At 43.2% G+C, this 21919-nt stretch overlaps 1 pseudogene; it reads left to right on the top strand.

The window, feature by feature from the left end:
- Positions 1-17860: 17860 nt before the first annotated feature.
- LOC141955020 (zinc fingers and homeoboxes protein 1-like) lies at positions 17861-20625 on the top strand (annotated as a pseudogene).
- The last annotated feature ends 1294 nt before the right edge of the window (positions 20626-21919 follow it).

The following is a 21919-nucleotide window of genomic DNA, read 5'->3' as shown; positions in this document are numbered from 1 at the left end:
AATTGGGAACTCTGACTCAGCCAGTTTTAAGAACTCAGTTCATAACGGGTGCCAGCGCGGAGCCGAAGTTTGCCGGCGGAGGAGCAGGCCGCGAGGGCGCCGCTGCCGCCCGGCCACTGCCGGCCCGTCGCCCCCGTTCTTCCCTGCCGCAGCCGCTGCGCGCCGGCACCTCGTCGGGAAGAAGGGCGAGGGGACGCCGGCGGCCCCCGGGCTGCGGCGCCGGGGCAGGTCCCCCACGGCCGGCCGCTCCTCGGCGGAGCCGGGCCGCCCTCCAGCGGGTGTCTGCCACCTGACGGGCGGGGCGGCGGCGGGGCGGCTCCGGCCCCGGCCCCGCTCCCTGCTGGGGAAGCCGGGGCACCGGCCGCGGCTGCCCGACCGCCCCGCGCACCCGCCCCGGGGCGGCGAGGCGCCGGGAGGATGTGAGCGGGCGCCGCGGGAGGCGGCGAGGCGAGGGCCCGGGCGGGCGGCGGCGCTGGGAGTTCCCGGCTCACCCGCCGCCCCCCGCCCTAGGAGCGGGGCGGTCGTCGGTGAAGCGCAAGATGGCGGCGCGGCCGCGAGCGGAGGTGGCGGGCGGGCAGGCCGGCGGGCGGGGCGGGCCGAGGGGCGAGGCGGAGCGGCGCCGTCAGGCAGGGGCTCGCGTCTCCCGCCGGCGCGGGCGGAGGGGCGGCTCTTGTCGCTAGGAGGTGGGAGGGCGACCCCCCCGCCCGGGGAGGCGTGCTCCCCGCACGGCCCCGCGTCCCCGGGGAGCGGGCCGGGTGCTCTCCCGGCGGCGGCAGGGCAGCGACGGCGGGTCCTGCCCGGCGGGGGGGCCGGGCCGGGCCCGGCGGGGGCTGCCGCCCCGCTGCCGCCCGCGGGGTGGGCGCGGTGGGTCGGCCGCGTCCCGCCCGCCTCCCTATTGTCTGGGGCTGCGGGCGAGTGGCTGGCGCTGTCCCTGCGGCCGGGAGGCGGTGGCGGCGGGGGGTGTCGCCGGCCGGGTGCGGCGGGCTCCGGGCTGCCTGCGGGGGGAGAGCCGGGGCGTAACTTCGCAGCGGACTGCTCCGTCCCTCCCCCGGCCCGGCCCGCAAGGGGATTAAACCCCTTCGAGCCCGACGACCGACCGTCTCTCACCCCTGCGCTTCCCTTTGCTCGCCGCAGGGCGGAGGAAGATTCGGCGGACTCGCCCGCCAGAAAGGAGAGGCCAGCAGTTCAATCCCGGGGCGCCCGCAGGAGCTGGCGAGTTCCCGCCCGGTTTCCCGGGCTGCGTGCCCCTGCCGGCTCTCGGGCTGACGGACTGACCGACAGACAGACTGACGGCAGCCGACGAGCCGTGAAGTGCTGGCTCCGGAGTTGTCTCGCATCCCGTGGCGTTGCGGAGTGGGTGTGAGCGTGGAGGAACAGTGCGGTGTCTGTGCAGGCCAGGTTGGGAAAGATGTCTGGCTTGTTCTTCTGGGGGTGTCTGGGTCTTGGGGCGCCTTCTGACGCTCGGCTCTCCCCTAGATCAGGATGAGCAGCACGGGAGATCAACACCGACTTCAATAAACCGTGTATGGCGGCAGTTCTGGATCTCTGACAGGGCTCAGAGTATCTGCAGTAGTGACCGTTATCGGGTAGGTATTTGTGCTTGATTTCCAAGCTGCTTGGACTTGTTGGTAGGTCAAAGTTTACTTTGCCCCGTGTCACGTGAAATAGTGAAGGCTGAGATGTCTCTTGGTCTGCAAGCTGGAATAGGTGCCGCTTCTACACTGGATAAGTAGGGAGAGTGTACTCGGCGTGTCGAAGTGCATATAAACATTGTATAAATAAAAAGTGCATTTTGTTATGAAACTTGTTACGTGAAAACAAATACTCCGTTAAAGATAGGAGTGAAAAAAAGAATGTTAAAAGCTGTGCTCTTGGCTTTGACCAGCAGTCTAGTTTTTGTTTGGCTTTGCTTAGAAGGATTTCACACAGAAAAAATAAAGCTTGCGAGTACTTACAGAAACCCTGTTTAAAGCAACCTGCGTGACGCAAGCTCGGGGGCTGCCCTGAATTGGGACCTCTTTGAGTGAGCACGCATCATTTAGAAAACCCTTTTGTTACTGTCTTTAGGTGTTGCCAGCAAGGCAGTCTATTTCACTTGTATTGTTAAATGAATTCCCTTGAGCCGGTTAGAGGCAAATGCTGGTTTTTATAACTGAAATGATTGGCTTTTAACTTCAGGCTAGTGGTTCTTGTGTCTTTGCTAGACTGAAAATCCCTCTGTCACCACATTTGGGTAATGTGTCTGTATACTCTGATTGTCCCCAGACTTGCCTTTGTAAAACATAGCAGTTTGAGGTAGAGCTTTTCTTTGTGAGGCTCTCTCTCTTTCTACTCTCTTCATGTTTCTTATGACTCTCTTCTGGATTATTTCCTCTCTTACAACAGCCTTGATGACCATGTGCGTGGTTTAGCTGGATTCAGTGGCCTGGTGCCTAGCCTTAATTACTGTCACTCATGGCTGTTGGTCGTTATCTGCACAGACAGTATTTATCACTGCATACCAACATATCACTGGAGACTGTTAGAGCTGTGTATCGAACAGTTCTGCCTTCTGTAGATTTCTGAGTACTGAAGAATTTCTGTCGAATAATGGACTTTGTGTTATCATTAGGTTTCCTTTTGTTCCTGATGTACTGAAAAGACTGTTTCTTGTGTCTTTTGCTTCACTGAGCAGTCTATTGCACTTCACTTAAGCTTATTGCTATGCCTGAGCATGTCCGTGGGTTTTTGCCCCATTTGTTTACAGGTAGTCTAAGGGAAAGGATTAAATTTTGGTTAGCTTCTTCATCTAGTTATGATTGACACTGCTGACCCTTTTGTGTAGATGTGCCTTTAGAAGAGTCTTATTTCAAAAGCAGTCATCTATCTTTGAAGTCAGATTCTTTCCTCTAGTCTGAGTTCAGGATTTTTTCCACCTTTATGGAACTGGAACTTTTAAAGCAGCAAGTACATATAAACCGGGGTTTTATTCTGTTTGCACTTAATAAATATCACCAGGGCACAATGACTTGTAGCTAAGCTGTGGCTAATCATTATTTTGGTGATCGGTTTCTCTTTACGTGGCAAGCAGAGGTCTAGTCAAGAGTTCCATGGTGTCAAATTCAGTATTTTTATGTTTTCTAATTTTTAGAAATCCTGAACCTGTTGCAAAATTTACAGAATTAGCTTTTCAGTGTCTGATTATTAAATTAGAGTCCTGTGTGGTAACAGTTTTGGGGTCATGGCATGAGGGAAGGTTCTGAATGGACATGCTGTTCTCTTCTGGGTATTAACGGTCAATATTCCCTCTCCTTGTGCTTTAGATGTGGTGTCATTGATCCATGAGTGTCCAGGATGGTTCACCTCTGAGTTGTCAGTGACTTGTTTACAAGTGACGCAGTTTTCAGTATAGTACCATTTCCCCTTTTTCTTCTGTTTACTTTGTATTTCCTAAATAGGCAGCAATGTTGATCTTAGTGTTCTGCTCCTGTATCTCCCTACTGTGTGTCAGTAGCCTCACCTTTGTGAATACATACCTGTAAGAATACAATTTTCTGATGTTATTTTTTTAAGTTTCTGATATTGCCAAATTAGGCATTAAAGCAGCTTCTTTTCTCAGGCTATCAAAGGGATGTGATTACTTAAGTTTTCAGCATTATTAGTATCATCATTATTAGTTTCAATTAATTGTCTTTATTCTGATTCATCTTCTCTCCTTTTTTAAAATTTTTTTTGTGGCTAGTTCAGTACCTTTCCAAACATTCAACCCCCTTCGCTGCATAGACAGTTGTTTCTTTTTCTGTGGAGGTGGGAGCCACCACAAATGATACATTTCCTTATCCCGTACCAGCCAGATGGCATTTCACAATTCTGTGCCTTGCATCACTTTAACTGATGGTTCATTTCCAGTTCTATTGCCTTTCTGTCAAGGAACTAGAAGGAACTTTGGAAGGTCCACTCAAGTCTTTTTCATATCTTCAGAGTTCAATGAACTGTAACGTATTTCATAAAACAGTGTCTCTACTACCAGTGGATCCTTTCTAATCAGCTTCAGAAATCGGCCAAAACTGAGCAAAAGTCTGCTGCTGTTGCCTGTGGGAAGATGTGTACCAGGCTTTTATCCTGAAGAGCTTTGAGATCATAGTAGATGTTAAACTGCAATAGAATGCCGTGAAAAGTGTATAATCTAAAGGGGCAAGAACTGGAATGTAGAGTAGAGCATGCATTTATATTGTTAAAAATCTAAAAAGGGCAGTATCACACTAAAGCACAGAAACTAGGAAAATTGCCGATGACTAAAAGAGGAATGAATGCGGCTAGATGGAAGAATGTGTAGGAAAACTGGTGAAGCACTTTCAATATGCTGCTTTCTGCACTCCGTAAATTATGTCAAATATAGCAAAGAACTTAATGTTGCAAAAATCCTTTAGCAGCTTGACCTCTGCTTATGCCTAGCAAGTACAAAGGAGCTCAGTACCTTCTACTTCCAAAGAACCGCCTTCAGCTTGTGTTTGGAGCCATTTAAGAAAGTGAGTTTGGTATTTTAGGTTCACTCCGTGCAACTTGGCCTCCCTGGTGACATTCTGCAATCTGCTACTCACCCTCCTTACCCATTGGTCTCACTAGGAGTTGAAGTGCTGCCAGGGGACCCACAATTTGAAATCATTGCTCAAGCAAGCTTCGAAGGCTGACCGTTTTGTTTAAACTGTGGGCAAACAGAACTGTATCATGAGGCATACATAACACCTGTCCTTGCTCTTTGGCAAGGCCAGCATCGTTCAGTGAGCTCCAAATTCACCCCACCAGACAGAAGGACAGAAATGAGCTTTTGAACTTTCTAATGGTTATGATAAAAGTTCCACACATCCAGCACTCTGAATCTTCAAAGTGTCTTATGAACCATGTCTGTGTGCCCAGGTGGCCAAGAAGGCCAGTAGCATCCTGGCTTGTATCAGAAATAGTATGGCCAGCAGGACTAGGGAAGGGATCATCTCCCTGTACTTGGCACTGGTGAGGCTGCATCTCGACTACTGTGTTCAGTGCTGGGCCCCTCGCTACAAGAAGGACATTGAGGTTCTAGAGCATGTCAGAAGGGCAACGAAGCTGGTGAAGGGTCTAGAGCGCAAGTCCTGTGAGGAGCAGCTGAGGGAATTGGGTATGTGTAGCCTGGAGGAGGCTCAGGGGAGACCGTATTGCTCTCTACGTCAAAGAAGGTTGTAGCAAGGTGGGTGTTGGCCTTTTCTCCCAGGTAACAAGCGATAAGACGAGAGGAAACGGCCTCAGGTTGCACCAGGGGAGGTTTAGATAGGATATTAGGAAAAATTTCATTGAAAGGTTTGTCAAGCACCGGGACAGGCTGCCCAGGGAAGTAGTGGTGTCACCATCCCGGGAGACGTTTAAAAGACATATAGATGTGATGCTTAGGGACATGGTTTAGCAGTGGGCTTGGCAGCGTCAGGTTAATGGTTGGATTCTAAAATCTTTAAGGTCTTTTCCAGCCTAAATGAATCTATGAATTGGATAGGAAATAGCTTTCAATGTCAATTAGGCAATTGTGTAGGTTTCAAGGGCTGATTCCTTGTTTATAGGTGAGGAGTGCATTTATTTTAGCATTGTTTTACCTTACAAAGCTGCTAAGAACTCTATAGATGGGAATGCATGTTTGTATAGTCGCAGGCAGTCTTGGTAGAGGTCTCTAAGCTTGGCTTTCCTAAAAATTGAGATATATTAGCCTAAACAAAACATGGTACTAACATGATGGCCTTGCTCCCTGTGTTATAATGGAAGGGCATGCTTCCTGTGTCAAAGTGCTGTTGATTTTAAGCCTCTCCTATTGGCTCTGTGCATTGGTGTAAGGCTCTGTTTTGCTAATTCAGTCAAAATGAGATCTAGGAATATTGTATCCCCTAAGAAGAGGGGACACAATGGAGAAGGAGTCAGGAAAGAAAAATTATTACTACCTGAGCTGTAGAAGACTGGTAGTTAAACCTTAGTTACAGCTGTGTGCTTCTTGAAAATGCCCAGACTCCTGTTTAATCTTTAGAATACTTTCAAAGTAGAATACTGCCTTTTTATCCACAGGTCAGCTGCCTTCAGCAACATCAGCTGGAGCTGAGGGTGCTCTGCCAATCAGAGCTGTATCAGGAGTAACTACTGATTAGACAATAACTACAATTAGGCAGTAACTACAGGCACCTGGCAGCAGTTGCCACCTAACTAGGTGGAGCAAGTGGTAAAACTCAGGGGTTTCTGTTTCTCAGTAGGATTCTCAGCAATGTGAAACACATTTATAGCTTTGGTGGAATTTTTGGAGCATTCAGGACTGCACAGTGTCCAGCCTTGTTTGCAGTGTTGAGTACTTATGGCTCTCTGTCCTCCAGACTTCTCAGTGGGGGTCTGAACTGACAAAAGGTTCATCATACCTGGAGCGTCACATCAATTCAAGTTTTTTGTGCGTGGATCAGTTTGAGCAATTGGTGCCTGTACAAGATCTCTGCCGGTACTGTAGCTATCCGTTAAAACACGATGCAAACCCACACAACTTTACTCCTTGTATCTTATGAGTGGTTTTCAAATTTGGCTTCTTAATACGTTTTCCTTAAATTTATTGCAGTTTGTGGGTAAGTAAAGAACTATTTTTTATATTTCATTAAAATAAATAATTAAAGGTAGAATTTTTGGGGGGTGAAATGATTGCAGCTTTGGGTGTTTTATCTTACAGTCCACAAACATTAACTTTAAATACTAATTTAAATCCTAATAATTCTTGACAAGTAGCATTTTTTTTTTTTTTTTTTCCTCTAGTTTGTGGGTTCCTGCAGGGGAAAATAAGGCTTTGTTAATATCAGCTGTTTGTTTCTTTTGGGGAAAGGCAGGAAGTTGTGAGAAAAAAGAGTAATATTGAAGTAAAGTAAGTTTACTCTTTCCATATATAGTAGAGCAATAGTCACATGTGCACATCTTTAGAAATACATATATTAATCCTTGTCTATAATGTTCAGAGAGGGAGAGGTTTTATGTTTCTAAATACACGGAAATTTTACTTCAGAATCCTTTGCTTTGAAAGCTTTCCAGTATATTAATATCTGTGTGGATGATGACGGTGCATAAACCACACTCTGTGGTCACGTGTGCTTACTGACAAAGAGTGAGGAATGTTTTCACTGCAGTTCAGGCCAGATGCATATGGGCACGAGCTGGTTCTAAGGGCAGATTTGCGGATATATGCTCCTTTATTTGAGTGAATATCCTCTTTTGGGATGTAATCCTCATGAAGTTACTATCTGTGAATTAGCGAACAGGAGCCCTCTTCCTTACCAGGTAATGTTTAATTCCGGATGCTGCAGAGAGCTGGGGCTGAAGGTGTGAGCTTTCCGGGGGGTTGGAATTGAAGACTGCTCTGCACCGGAGCAGCTTCTCCGCACTACCTTATGCGGGAAGATTCAGCCTTTTCCACCCGAAACAATGAAATGAAAAGCTCAGTCAGCCATTTCATCTTGAGATACCCCGCCCTCCAAAACAAATACTAAAAAGATGATGTAGGTTTTGGCCCATGCATATCCCAGTAATTTCCACTGATTAAGTTGATGCTTGTAATTGGATCTAGACAGGCCATATTTTGCAAAAATATCTTTTTTCATCTCAGTAGAGGAAGTTACAAGATTTATATAGTCCCTTTGATATTTTATTTAACCAGTAACTGGTTGGGAAGGAAAGAGTGTGTTTAGTTTACCATTGTCCTAGATTTAGTTTTAATATCTAATGTTTAAATGAAGGGGGGGTTGATCTTTATTCTTAATGATTCATGCTGCCTCGAAGCACAGTGGTTTCTAGTTGTGTGCTGCCTTTCTCACTGGGGGATGCAAACAAAAGAACAGTAATTTCAGACTCCTCCTTCAGTTTCCAAGAGAACCTTAGCAGCTCAGGGATAGCTTTGAATTTTAAAAAGCATTTTTGTTCCAAATTATGTAGTGATTGCACACAAAATAGCAGTGCTGTAATATGCAATTTAGAACAAAAGCATGATGGTGCTCATTTGCTTTTAATACTGCTTTTTCCAGCGGAAAAACAAAAAGTGGATTCAGTTCCCATAAACCAGTCTTGCAAAATCCTCTCAAACATTTATTAGTCTAGACACAAAATATTCTCAACCGGCCTCAGATTGACAATGGCCAGGAAAAAAAAAAAAAAAAAAAGGCGAGCTAATATTGTACTTGGCTGTCAAAAAAGGGAAAGGGGAGGAAAAAAAAGCTTGCCCCAGTGAACTAGTTACTAGTGAACCAGTAACATTTTGCTGGGGCCGCCTACAACAAGAGATGCATCTTATTCCCACGAGGTTTCCAGGCCTGCCTATTCTCTTATGCTAAACTTAGACACTCTCATAAACATTCTCCTTGAGTACCACACCCCACTCGTCATATCCTGGGCTCTTCTAATTTGGTTGATTCAAGAATGACACTAAACATGTTCATCTTGCCTCTCCTAACCAATCTTTGTATTCTCCCATCTCCCCCCCCCAGTTATCATTTGCCTAATGCATTAATTCAAAAACAATCCTAATATATGGGAACTGGCATAACTGATAGAATTAAAATTATTTAAAATAGGTGATTTAATCACAATTTAGATCTGTGTGTAGAGATCCTTGATTTGAAGTATTTCTTCTGATCTTGATTTGCATTTGAGCTTTTGCTAACTTTCATAAATGATGAATGATTCTCATTGTTTGATACTGTGGTGGTTTGAAAAACTTTGTTTTGTGAAGGGAGAAATTGTATCAGTGAGTGTTTATTTCATCTGTCCTTTACCTCAATGTACATTCAGAGTATTAATTTTTACTTTTTGGCAATTTCTTAGAAAACAGTGAATTATGCATATCTTGTTCTTCAGATAATGGTTAGTGCCTGTAATTCCCAATTTATGTCCTGTGGTTGGAAATGAAAATTTAGTTAAGAATTCCCCTAAACAGCATAACATGTCTGTATTATTAATTAAGCTACTGTAAATATGTAGAATATCAAAGAATACATTTATTCAAACATGGCTATTTTTTAATGAGACAAAATATGAAACTTTTTCATACTTCTTAGCTGAAATGTATTGTTTCTGTGATGTTGTATCCATGTCTGTTAAGGTTTGAGCTCTGGCAGAGCTCATGCTCAAATGTGAATTGGAGATTTTACACAGAAAACAACCTGTACTGCTTTTTCAATTTTGAGGCAGGACACTTCTGTCATTCAGAAAATAATTTGTGTCTTCACTCAGTGCAGATGTCTTCAAAGTGAGTGTCTGTCTGTAAGGTTAGTCCTTGACTGCCACTAATTCAGTGTTTTCACTAAGAATTTCCAGTGAAGATGATATGCTTCTAAAAAAAATAAATTATATGAACTACAACTGTCCATTTTAATACTGATTTTTTCCTCAGTGCTTTTATCCCATTAATAAAGACTTACCTCTTTACAGTTAGAACAGGACTTCAGGCAGTCATTGGTGCTCTTAATGAGGATGACTGGTTTAATGCTGGTAAATTAGGTAGGCGTTACTCATTGCAGTGAACGTGTTCAGTGTGTTCTTGACACATTAGCGTAAATTAACAAATTACTTCTAACTAAAACTGATTTTGATTTTCCTACTCTAAATAATAGGAGGTATAAACATAATATTGATTCTTTTCTTCCTTCACCCCCAACTCTGATGCTATCTTGTTTGGTGATGTGTAATATTTTTTTTAGGCTTTTCTGTTGCTTCTTAAATGTGTTTTTTATTAACACTTACAGTATTTAGAAATAAAATTCTACTGCCTATTCTCATTTAAGTCAGAGAGAGTATGATTTTGACCCTAGGATATTTATGCAGCTTTGAACGACCACTATATTTTAAAACAGAACTAATCCAATTTTTTGATGGTGTTTAAATCAAATGGAAATAAAAAAAAAAAAAAGGCAAGCAGCCCCACAGCTATTCATTTTAAACACAGTGTTTTAGTTAGCTACATACTTTCCACTTAAATCCTGTTGTGCTAATTTTCCACCATTATACTAGCATGTGAGAGACAAAAAGCGAAACTGTGTAATCTGTTTTCGGTGATTGTCGCTGTCACTTCCCTGCCAGGACCGAACATGGGAGGCTTGTGTTTCTCCTGCAGGAGTTGCTCACATGACAGTCAGCTCCAGCAGAACAGGGCAAAAGGGGCAGCCCCTGGCTTGCCTCAGCCAGTGGCTCCCAAACTGGGGGTTGTCTCCTCAGCAGGGCTCTGAGCAGTTAGGAGAGGGGTCCCACGTGTCGTAGAAAGTAAGTCATGGAGGTGAGATTCACAGTCAGAGTTTGGGGCTTCATCCTGGATAACGATGGAGCGGGGAACCAGTCTGGTGAAAGACTTGATTCCTGCTGAGTTACTTTGCTGCTGCGTTGAAGGCCTTCGTTTGGGTGAGCTGGGAGCAGTGGGGGACAGCATTACTGCTGGGCTCCTAATCCAGCGGTGCTTGTGAAGCAGAACATGTGAAACACAGTCACTGCAAACCTCCTGCTCCCTCTGCCCTGGGCTGAGGTACTTGTTCTGGTCTACTGACTCTTTAAGACCCTTCATTACTCCGTGGTGACTTGAGTACGCAGTTACCTCTCTGACTTCTACGGGTGACCGTACTTCGAGATGCAGCTTTTTATTCCATGTGTTATACTTGGAAGGCTCTATAGCCCCCTGTCTTTTACTCTTTTTGTCACTGAGCTGATTGGCAGTAAACACTGTTTATCCACTCCGTGAATGCGTGATGGCGGGGGGGGATCCGTCTTTGTCGCGCACAGAATAAGACATTATCTCCCACAGAAATCAGTGGGAGCATCTACGGAGTACAGTACAGAACTCAGCAGGGGGGGTGGAGTCAGGTCACTGTTGCAAATTAAAATGCTTTGCTTTTCACAAAGGTTAGCTTGGTACACAGTGGTATTTTACTAGATAGATGAGACCTGCAGAGAGTGTTTATGTAGGCAGCTTGAGCTACCCTCCTTCCTTTTAGTTATAAGCTGAAACATCCAAAAATGGTGAGGAGAAAAATTAAGAGTAGAAGGGGCTTCTGGAGATCATCTAGTTCAGCGTCCTGCTCAAAGCAGAGTTAACTGTGAAGATAGAGTTGTTTGGGGTCTTACCAAGTTTTGAAAATTTCCAAGGATGGAAATTCCTTAAAAGTTCCCAGCAGATCTCTAAACCTCTCCAGACAACAGTTACATAAATTACAGGTCTGTATCCTGGTGTATGCAAGTCTGTGCGTACATGTGGAGCATGTAGCAGTGCCTATTAGGGTCACCTGGTGAGTCCATTGTAAGTCCTTGTTTTCGGTTTCTTATGACCATTGAAATGAGAATTTCTCACACATAGTTTCTATTTGGAGACTGCTTTTGTTCTCTGTTCGTTGAGTTTTGGGGGAACATTCAACTGGTTTAAGAGCAAAATTAACATCAAGGAGCGAAGCAAGGAAAGGCAATCTCAGTGTAAAAGCAGTATTACCATTCTTTTTCTGAACAGCTCTGTGCCTCAGGGACAGAGGAACTTGACAGAGGAACTTGAAATTTGGCAAGGATATAGCCCTGAGGTCTGAGAAATGCATTCCACTGTTTAAAAAAAAAAAAAAGGCAGAATTGTGAATCATAATGTATCACTGCCTTTTGTATCCAAGGTAGAATTTTCGGGATCTTTTGTTACCTGCTTTTGATCATGCCTTTATGCCTGTCATGCACGCTTGCGAATGCCACTGGTCTAGCAGCAAGGTGTAAAAGTGTTGGGAGTTGCTAATCCCTGAGACCTAGTCCCACTTGTTTAAGGGTAGAGTGCTCCCAACACTGTTAATTACTGTTGAGAAGATACCGTTTTGCCATGATGACAGGCAAATATTAGTGAAAGTAGATAGCAGCCGATTTGAAATCTGGTTTCCAATGTGAGAAGGGCACATGTGGTTAGTTGCAATCAGTGGAGGAGGGGGAGAGGAGAGGGAGACAGTTTGTGCCGAGCTGCGTCACCTTCAGAAGTGTGGGGGTTCCTGTGTAGCATGAGGGATGATTAGAGAATGAGTAGGGCTGTCTAGCAAAGGAGACCATCTGCAGGACGGCTGCTTTGGTCTGTGAAGAAGCTGAAAGGTGTCTGGGGACACAAACTCTGGGAAGTAAAAGGAAGATCTTGTATTTCCAGCACTAGACTAGGGCCTGGGAAAACGAAGGTCTCTAGAAATTTTTTGTCTGGGAAAAAAGTGAAAGCAGATTCAAGTTGAAAGGAACATTTTGTGAAATCATGTCTGTGCCAGATAATTTCATTTTAAAGAAGAAAATCCCAGGAGAAATAAACCTTTTGTTTTGATGTTTTAAGGATTAACTTTTTTGATAAACAATTCCTAAAATGAATAATTTCCTTAGTGTTCAATTTTTTTTAAAAGCCAATATGAAAGATTTTCTGGGTTGAATTAAATGTTTGTTCAACCCAAAACACATTTGAAAATCTTTTCATGTCAGTAATTTGATTTCTTTCTCCTTTCCTTTTTCTGTGTAACAGCACAGCAAGCAAAACAAAACAGAGCTGTAACTATGCAAAAAAAAGTATCCCTAACTCTGCTGCCATTTTGTTGAGTATGATAAGCAGTCTGATACTCACTTTCAAGAATAATCGAGCAGACATGTCTGATGTTAAAAGCACTGAGTGCTCACAATTTGAATTGAACACTTCAGTGGTTAAAAAAAGAAAAAACAAAACCTGCTTGTATGAGGTTTAGCTACCAAGGTGACTGCATCATGTGAAAAATAAATGTTTATGTGACTGAGGAGCAGAGACACATACCATATATGTTAAAGGTACTTTGTCAGTGCACCCATGATTGTTAAGTACTTGCCATGTTTGATCAGTAGCTTCTATGTGATCAAATGTAAAAACTGGTGATGGCTTTGTGTGTCAAAAGCAGTGGCACAAGTTACTGTCCTCCCTGTAGAGATACCTGGGGGAAATTTTGTAATAGAGAAAGACAATCTAGGTTATTTAGTGGTCACTTCTGGCCTGATCTTCTAAGTTAGTTTGGTGGAACCTGCTCATCACCCATTAAAACCAGTGGGGATAGGGAGAATCCAAGAAAACCTACTCGCAGGTCCCGTGACAGGCTCCCTTCAGCCTCTGTTGGGCTTCGTGTTCTCTTCCCAGTGCTCCACATGGGTCTGGCTTTGGCATACCCTGAAACTGTGTGTGGGCAAGCAGTACAGTCGTTTTTGGAAGATGCCTCCCTTATTACAAATTGTAATGTGACAAGGACCCTAAGCATGCCCTTATCTTTGTAGCACACATGAAGTCCTGCTGAAATAATTTTGACAAGTTTTGTGCCTGTGTTGAATTAGAACCGGAACTAATTTAAAAACAGGGATGAGATGTGAATATTGCAGAGTTTAGGTAGAGAATTTGCCTTTATTTTGGAGTCATAAGCAGTAATGCCCCCCTGATCTTTGCAGATAATGAACAGCTGAAGAAAATGGCACTATAAAATTAAGTCCTTCACACACCTCGCTGAGAGGCAGTACGGATCATAGCAGATCAGCCTACACTGGGCTGTGTGCGGAATAGTTTTTGACATGGATATATCTACTCTGAATAAATGGTAATAGTTAGAAGGAGGCTAAACAAAGGATCAACGATTGCATGTTGTCATGGATTAATCAGATGCTATAAGAAAAAGACAAAATGTTTTCTGCGTTGAGAGAGATCGTAGGCAATTTGTAATCTAGGTGATTTTAAAAGTTAGAAACAGTTTCTATTGCTTCATCTTCTCCTGAGCCACTCTGTGCATGTTCTTAAAATGACATTTGGGTTTGGATTTTTTGTTGGCACACTTTTCCTGCACACAGGATGGAAGTGTCATACAGCAAGCAGGGAGAAATGCCTTTTCATAAAGCATACAACCTGAACACACAGTGAACACTTTCTGTAATCTCATTTGTTTTCTTGATGCATTGGTTACTCCTGTTTGGGGAGGGAAGGAAGAGGTAGGTAAAAAATTTGTGCTAGAAACAGATTCTTTTATGTGTGTCTTCTGCTGTCAACCCCTCATCTTTTCCTTCTCAAACTATAATCAAAAGGGGCAGAAGGTTTCTGCCTGCGTTTAGAATATTTATATAAATCTTTATCCAAATCTGCTATAGAGACTACTTTAAATGTTGAATTCCACTGTGGAGAATAAATCTATTTTGATCTTGAGAGAACAAGAATGCAACTAATTGAGAGTTTTGCTTCAGATTCTTTCACTGAAAAATTATGCTTCTAACATAAAGCAAACACCTGGGATATTTCATTACAAACCAAATTACACAATGTCAATATTAACAGCGAGGGATAAAAATACAGTCCAGATGAAAATAGAAAATCTTAAACAATGTTTTGGCTTGTCCCTTATATATTTTAGGGTCAAATACATGACTAAATAATCTGAACCATTCGTGATGATCTTCAGGAATTCATAGAGGATGGGGAAAGGTCTCAGAGGACCTGAGACAGACAAACATAGTACCTAGTCTTAAATGAGGGAGAGGCATGAGAAGAGGAGGAGAACATGTAGGGAATCACAGATCAGTTAACAGGATCTTCATTCCCAGGACAATACAGGAAGAATTTACTAAAAATCACTGTGTAAGAATGTAGAGAATTGGGAAAATGTTCTTAAAAAAGGTGGATTTGTCAAAACCGGACTATGTCAAGCCAATCTGGTTTCATTTTTTGCTGGAGTAATCAGCCTACTGGAACAAAATGTTGCAGACCTTACTGAAGCCAAGATAGATGGCAAGGTCCCACATGGCATTCTTGTGAGCAGTACAGGAGAGGTGTTCTAGAGGAAGTACAAGGCTGATGCATAATTGATTTGATAAACTACTTGAGTGCAAGTTTTCATAATCCCCTGGTAAACTGAGAGAACATGTCAAGCAGAGTGGTACAGATGGAATAATCCTGTTAGCGCCAAGGAGAAGAGAACGGAGGTTTCTGTAAAGTCTGTGGAGGAAAGAAGTCTAGGAAGGGTTGCAAGCATCTTGCTTTGTTGAGATTTCAGTGAATGCTGTCGTAGCTCTTCATTAAGCTCTGAATTAAACTGGGTTTTGAAATCACAACATCCTTAAAAAAAAAAATAATCTTACATAGCATAGTCAGAAGAGCGTAGATGCAGCTTTCTTTTTCTGAGATGTGCTTGTGTTAAAGAAACTTATTCCTCCATTGGTAAACAGTGGAGGGGTAGGATAATCTGCCTGTGCACGATGAGCACAACTGAACCACAGCAGGTACGTGGTACAGAGATTTAGCTAAACGGCTGCAAATGCTGCAATTGCATATGGATCTGTAGGCTTGGAGACGCTGTGAATGCTATTGGGTAAATGAGGAGACTGGAGAAAAACGCTTACTGATTTATTGGACAGGTTTCCCATTTTATTTATCTCCGTCCTTATCTTGAACACGCTTCAACACTGCATGTCAGGTGAAATGTTGCTTTCACTTGGGCTCTGTGCCATCCCAGAACAGGACCTTTAGCAAGCTCTTATGTTCACTCATGCCGCCCTGCATGTAGATCCTACGTGCTGTGCTAGGGATGAGGCACTGTGGAGTACCGCAGTCGCTTTTTCAGACTGCAACTCGCAGTCAGCAAAGCTAGCTGTTAAGTAGCTTTTGAAAACGGGCATTTCTGGCATTTTAAAAATTTTACTCAAGATTGCAGAAAGATTAGGTAATACCACCCAGCTCTTCCCCAAGAGCATTGCTCAACATTGAGTCTTGGCAGTTGTCTGTCTTTTGTCAAGAGCCCTCTAGCCCCATAAAAAAAGCAGTATGGTTAGTAATGCTCTACCTCTTGTCCCTCAGGACACTGAGACAAATGGATCCATTTAGCTTTGCTTCATGATTCCTTCACTGCAAAGATAAATGAGATGGTGTGAAATGCATTATATAGGCATTAAAATAAATATCTTTTACACTTCTGTGTAGTTTTACAGACTGTCAGCATTAACTTGTAGAAGAAGGGTATCTTTCCGTTTCAGTACTATTAAATAATTGCCATCCCAGAATGATGATTACCCACAATTTATTGAGCACTGTCGGTGTCCTTAATACCATGTAACCGTATCCTTGGCATAAAAAGCCTATCGTGTCAGGCTGTGCACTTTGAATGTAAGCACAGAAGGAGTGCAGAGGGTGACTGTCAAAAACATTTGGGGAGGATTTTTATGAAAAAGTGAGGTGAGGCATACAGTTTCAAAAAAGCAGCTTATGGAACAGCACTGGGCAGCAGCTATGGATGAACAGTTTTGTCTTTTGCCTAAAGAAAAAATGGGAAGCTGAGAATTACTTATCTTCTTTCCTACCCACAAGTCCTGCTCTGCCATAATCAAAACGAAAGAATCTTCTTACCGTACAGTGAAAATAGTGTTTCTTTTCCCCTTCCCATTTCTTGTAACTGCATTTCTTCCTTTTACACTGTTCTTTTTCCTTTAAGACTTTGTCATGAACAAAGCTGGCCTTCTGTAACAGCTACTGAGTATTCCCCTTGAAGTTGAGCATGCCCCCACTTTGGGAAGTAGATGATGTTCCACTGTCTAAAAGTTAATGGTACCTATGGGATTTCTGTTATGAGAAATCAGTGTCTGATTTTATTTCAAGAAGAAAACTACTACAGAATTAAAACCCTCTGCAGAAGTTTGTGCATCATTTCCAACAGACTAGATCTGCTCCCTGTGGGATAAAATTCTCTCAAGTCTATGCTATTTAAGGTTACATTTATTCTCTGAATTTCTGTAGGCCTGAGATTTATTTGGTGGTACTTTAGATTTCTTAGAAATGGACAAGGAATTCTAAACATCATTTTATTTGGCTTCTGCTTGCTATATCAGTCTTCAATGCTTTTTTTCTCCGGTACAGTTCACACAATCAGTCATGTCCCTGTTAATGCATAGAGGCGTGAAAACAGATTTCAGTTAATTGCCATGTGCTAGCAATCAACTTTTATTGGTTTGGGATTGGTCTTCAACTGGAGAATGACATTTGGGGAGCTAGGAAGAAAGGATAGTCATCTTTTGTCTGTCAAAGTGCCTTAAAAAAGGCATTGTTCTGCCTGTTTTCAGTCTTGGGATAAAGACATACTCATGTTTGCATATAGAATGCAATAGAAAAACACTCTTAGGCCTGCCTTTTCTGGGACCCTTCACAACCTCAGACATGAGGGACATGACAGAGTCAGTAGTAGAGATGTCATACTAGGGTTGAGTTTTTGATAGAAAGGACTTGAGCTCATGGGGCAGTCGAGAAATGTTGCCAGAGCTTAGGCAAAGCAGTTCAAAGGCAAGTTATATAGGACAACTGACCTCAACATTATGCCAAGAAAAAGGGTTCTGAAGACAGGGAAACAGTCAGAAGGTTCCCTGTCTTACACCATCCTGTGTTTTATGCCTTTCAGTGCATTGACACGCACGAAAACAGATTTCAGCCTACAGTAAGTGGATTGGATTTTGCCTTTCTTAACTTAGTTTGAGTAACTCTTTTTGGAATGGGTCTGCTGTTTTCAGGGGATGAACAGTGGCAGATTGAACCACAAAGGACTGAATTACCTTAAGCCAAAATACGTAGCAGAATAGAAATTACTCTTTAACTAATTCCACTGTCTCTTCTTTGCTACAGGTGGTGGATGTGGACTTTAAAGCAGTCTCTCTCAACATTTCATCCTCAACTATTTCTAACCTGATTGCACTACAAAAGGAAATCTGCTAACGGGATAAATGTTGAGACTTTACAAGAACTGACTTGAAGTACCGAAAGCCATTACTATTAATCAAGAAGAGCTTGAAGTTAGGTCTGTACCTGACCAGTCAGTATCATTCTCACATAACAGGCATGGCAAGTAAAAGAAAATCAACAACACTGTGCATGGTCTTAGCCAACGAGCAGGATCCGGATCTAGAAATGGTATCAGAGTTGGAGGAAGGACCACCTGTACTTGCGCCAGCAGATAACCCTACAGCAGAGAGCGTAACAAGTGATGAGGATGTTCATGAGTATGTGGATTCAGACAATCAGAAAAATACAAATAAAGTAGAATAAAGTAGAAGGTGGTTACGAGTGTAAATACTGTACTTTTCAAACTCCCGATCTCAATATGTTTATTTTTCACGTAGATTCAGAACATCCCAACTTAGTATTAAATTCATCCTATGTTTGTGTAGAATGCAATTTTCTTACCAAAAGATATGATGCTCTCTCAGAACATAATTTGAAGTACCACCCTGGAGAAGAGAATTTTAAGTTGACCATGGTGAAACATAGTAATCAGACAGTCTTTGAACAAACAGTGAACAATCTCACTTTTGGCGGGAGTTTTGTTAGAGAAGAAAATGTTGAACAGGCTGACTCTTCTGAGGTCCCCTCATCAGGGATCTCAATCAGCAAAACTCCTATTATGAAAATGATGAAAAACAAAACTGAGAATAAACGTATTGCTGTTTTCCACAATGTAGTTGATGACATTGCTGGTGAAGAAAAGGGAACTGAAAAGGAGCCAAACTCTGAAGAAGTAGTAGAAAACCCACCACCAGCAGTTTCTGAGTCAAAAGCGAGCCATTCAGGTGTTTGCAGTGCAGCAGATGTGGCTAGTGCCGTAGTGACTCCAGCACCAGTGCTTCAGCCTGGGGTGGCACAGGTTATAACAGCCTTTACAGCTCCACAGAACTCAAACCTGATTCCAAAAGTCCTAATACCTGTAAATAGCATTCCAGCCTATAATACTGCTTTGGATAACAGTCCTCTTTTGCTTAACACCTACAACAAATTCCCATATCCAGCCTTGTCAGAAATCACTGTTCCACAGAACTCAAACCTGATTCCAAAAGTCCTAATACCTGTAAATAGCATTCCAGCCTATAATACTGCTTTGGATAACAGTCCTCTTTTGCTTAACACCTACAACAAATTCCCATATCCAGCCTTGTCAGAAATCACTGTTCTTTCCACTCAAGCTAAGTCACACAGAGGAACAGATTAGAATATGGTTTTCTGCGCAGCGTCTGAAACACGGTGTGAGCTGGACTCCAGAGGAAGTGGAGGAAGCAAGGAGGAAACAATTTAATGGCACGGTGCATACCGTGCCACAGACAATTACTGTTATTCCAGCACACATTTCTGCCGCTAGCAATGGTTTGCCTTCAATTTTACAGACATGCCAAATAGTTGGTCAGCCAGGACTTGTTCTCACGCAAGTTACAGGTGCAAATACGTTACCAGTAACAGCCCCAATAGCTTTGACTGTAGCAGGAGTCCCAAACCAAACACAGTTACAGAAGAGTCAGATTCACACTGCTCAGCCTGTTGCAGAAACCAAACAAGGAGCTGCTGTTCCAGCCCCTCAGCCTATCAAAAATGAATGCGCGCTGATGAATCCTGACTCCTTTGGAATCTGAGCGAAAAAAACTAAGGAACAGCTGGCAGAATTGAAAGTCAGCTACCTTAAAAATCAGTTTCCTCAAGATTCAGAAATTGTAAGACTTATGAAAATAACGGCCCTGACTAAAGGAGAGATCAGAAAGTGGTTCAGCGATACATGCTACAATCAGAGAAACTCAAAGAATAATCATGGGATTCATCTCAACAGTGATTCGTGTGCCACCATTGTTATTGATTCAAGCGATGAAATGAATGAGTCCCCAACGGGAGTCACTCCACAGAACAAGTCATCATGGAGCGCTTTTCCTGATTTCAACCAGCAGAAATTCAAAGAGAAGACTGCTGAACAGCTGCAGGTCCTCCAAGCAGGTTTTCTTAATAAGCCAGTCCTTACTGATGAAGAGATGAATAGGTTAATAGCCAAACTGACCAGGAGAGAGTTTGATGCCTGGTTTACAGAAAGAAGGAAATTGAATGTCTTGAAAGAAGAGGGAGCTGACTTGAACGAGAGCAATGCTGGCAGCTCAAAAGAAGAGACTGGAGAAACATCTGTGGGAGATGGAGCAGCAGGAGCCAAATCAGTGTATTCCACTTCAAGCAAAATAGGCAAAAAATCACCAGAGCAGTTGCACTTGCTTAAAAGTTCTTTTGTCCGTACTCAGTGGCCATCTCTACAAGAATACAACAAACTAGCAGAAGAAACTGGGCTCCCAAGATCAGAAATTGTGAGCTGGTTTGGAGATACTCGCTATGCTTGGAAAAATGGAGGATTGAAATGGTATTATTATTACTAGAGTGCCAATGCAAACAGTCTGATTGGCCAAGGCTTTGCGAGAAAGAGAGGAAAAGGAAGACTGAAGGGGAGGGGGAGGCCTCGGGGGAGACCTCAGGGAAGCACGAGGTTAAATTGCTGGGACAGAGGTGTGTCTGTCATAAAATTCAAAACTGGAACAGCAATCCTAAAGGACTACTATATGAAGCACAGATTCCTTAATGAGCAAGACCTCGATGAACTGGTAGCCAAATCTCACATGGGATATGAGCAGGTCAGAGAATGGTTTGCAGAAAGGCAAAGAGGATTAGAACTTGGAATAGAGCTGTTTGATAAGAACAAGGAGGAAGATGAAATGCTGGAAGATCAGGAAGATGAGGAAGAAACAGATGATAGTGATACTTGGGAACGCCCCTGACATGTTAAGCGTAAACTTTCAAAATCAGATTGACATGCCATTTGGGATTTGGGGGCCAAAACCCAACTAATTAGGTTGGATGTTATGGTGAAGAGCCAAATGATTTTTCATGGCCTTCAATTTAGCAAGCACCTGCTCAGCATTTTCCTTCTACATAAAAGAACATAGGCAAGTGTGGTGGTGCAATTCTTACCCCTCCCTGCCCTCCTTGCTGGGCTGCTTGGTGCCAGGTGTGATTCCATCCACATTCCCCCAAGCTATCCACCAATCTATGGAGATAAGGACTGATAACCTTGAGGAGCCTGGCTCCTGCCCCTCCCAATTGCTTGGAAAAGGTTATAATGGCCCATCATCTCCTGATGGCCTGACACACCTATGCCTGGGATGTGATCAGATGGAACAATAACAGGGTTGCATGTTATTCAAATTCTTGTGCAACTGCCGGAAGGCACCAGATAGTATTTGACAAAAGTCAGTTATCTTGGATCCTATAAACTGCGACCACCAGAGAGACCCTTTGAGCTCTCCTGGATCGCAGCAGCCTGTGACCAGCATCTCCCCTGAGCTGGGACGCCTCTCAGGTACCAAAACCCTTAAGGTGTCGTCTGCTCCAGGTGGAAGGCCAGGGCGAAGTCCCCCCGCTCGAGTCTCAATTATCGCCCGTTGAGGAATGCCAAGGCATTGTGAGTATTTGCTCTAAACTCGAGAGGGAAATTTTCTTTGAGCTAGCTTCTATTTCACCTGTTTGTTGGTGGGGATGTGTGTGTGTGGGTACGTACCCTTACCCTTGTTCCTGTGTGCTTGTCCCTTTTGTGTTCATTTCACCAAATCCAAACCCCTTTGTTTCTGTATGTATATGTCTGGTTTGTGTATGTGCATGTACATATGTGTATAAACTAAGGTACCGTTAAGTAAGTTAGAGTGAATATTGTCATTTTAGAACCTGAATAAGTCGCTTTTCTTTCTGAGCTATTTTGTATTGACAAATAGTTGTTAGTTATTAATAAATCTAGATTATTTTTCTAAATCATTACCGTGTCAATACTTTCATCCGCGACAGCAAGATGCTACCTGTGCAGGCAACAACTATTTGCTTCCTTGCTACAAAGCGATGGACATCCTTAGGCCTAGCCTAGGACATGGGGTTATAAGTCAGATTCAGTTCAGCTCCTCCTCTTCCGCATTATCAACTGGAAGATTCATGTTCATCATTCATGTGACTGCTTCTCAATATTTAATTGCTTTATGTTGTTTAATTCAAAAAAAACCATAGACGTGTTTTTCGTTGATGTAGGAGAACATTGCCCGCTCATGAAGGATGAAAATG

The sequence above is a fragment of the Athene noctua genome, unplaced genomic scaffold (assembly GCF_965140245.1).
Source record: "Athene noctua unplaced genomic scaffold, bAthNoc1.hap1.1 HAP1_HAP1_scaffold_66, whole genome shotgun sequence".
NCBI lineage: Eukaryota > Metazoa > Chordata > Aves > Strigiformes > Strigidae > Athene > Athene noctua.
This window is presented reverse-complemented; position numbering and strand designations above follow the sequence as displayed.